Source organism: Gymnodraco acuticeps, unplaced genomic scaffold (genome assembly GCF_902827175.1).
Source record: "Gymnodraco acuticeps unplaced genomic scaffold, fGymAcu1.1, whole genome shotgun sequence".
NCBI classification, from domain to species: Eukaryota; Metazoa; Chordata; class Actinopteri; order Perciformes; family Bathydraconidae; genus Gymnodraco; species Gymnodraco acuticeps.
The window spans coordinates 356297-357782 of record NW_022990939.1 but is presented as its reverse complement, the minus strand read 5'-3'; positions in this window follow the sequence as shown (position 1 = coordinate 357782).

Here is a 1486-nt window from a genome sequence, read left to right as displayed (position 1 = left end):
AACAGAATATATGTTTCTAAAGTAACCTCCAAACCCTGTCCAGTGGGAGCTTGTTATGAACTAGTGCCCTAACTCTTAAGACATTTTGCAGCATTAGGCACCATTTCCATTCCATATCATGACAACTCTCATTATTAAGCAGAAGATTCACACAAATGATGAAAAGGTAAGTTACATGTGTGGGACCCTACCTTCTTTTTCTGCCTTTTTTCGCACAATAGGTCCTTGCACTGAACATTGTGCCTTGACACGGTAAGCACAGGTGTGAATAATTGAACTAACGATGCTCACTGTCACTCACTGGAGGACTCCAACAGAGCCGGTAAACAGTAACACCTGTGCTTTCCTACAGTCCTTACTGTGTGCTGTGTTTGTAACAAAGGGCAAGATGAGAAAGAGTCAGTGTACTGTAACATGTCTAATTAAAATCAGAACAATCTAAAAGGTATTGGTAATTCTGAGCAGTTTTAACATATATTTGCAATTTCACTTAAAAGATCTTGCAACAAAAATATATGTATTAGGTTTTTTTAATAAATGGTGTCTTTCAATTTATTTTATATATTTATGTTTTATTTTTTCTAAAAACATTAATATATTCTTAAAATATTTTATATTTATCTGTGGACGTGTCAATGACTGAGGGGAAATATTTCTTGCAAAAATGTGTTTTAAAATATATATTTGTGTATTTTGTTCATTTTTAATATATATATTCATATAATATATATTTTAAAAATGTATTCATTTATTTTCTCTAAAACATTACTTTAATATATTAAATGCCGTTTTCTACCTAAATTATATGTAATAATGTAATACATTTACTATATGCATTTATTACGTAATAGATCTTTATGTAATACATTCATATAATATAAAATAGCATTTGGGTTTTGGTTAATGAAATCTTTCACTGTACTTGGTTACCGTTTTGTAGTCGGGAGTGAACCTCTGTCCTGCACACACGCGCTCCCCTCTCCGCCCTCCTATTGGTCCGGAGGAAGCGCCCCTGCTCGGGGGAACCTCCCAGCTGAGAGCGGGCAGAGAACCCGTCAGAACCAGAACCCTGAGAGAACACAGTGTTCCTCCGCACAGATCCGCCTGCAGCTGCTGCACACACTGGGGAAGAGGGTGGAGGGCTTACTCTGTAATTACTAACATGACAATCAACAACTGAGACATGATCCAGAGGGCTGAAAGAAGCTAAAATCTCAAAAGGGAAATGATGTAAGCAAGTGCAAGAATTCTTACTGCTGTGAACAAGACTTCTACCTGCTTTTGATCATGATGAAAAACACATATTTTACCTTTAAACTTTGTTACCGTTAGCGGCAACCTTTTCTTTCACCAGTTGAGAACTGAACGTTTGATTATTTATGAAAATACTTCAGAGACAGTGATGGGAGCCTAGAAGGAAAACGACACACACTCACACCTCATACAGGCACTGCAGTGCAGAGTGAAGAAAACCAAAGGACCCACA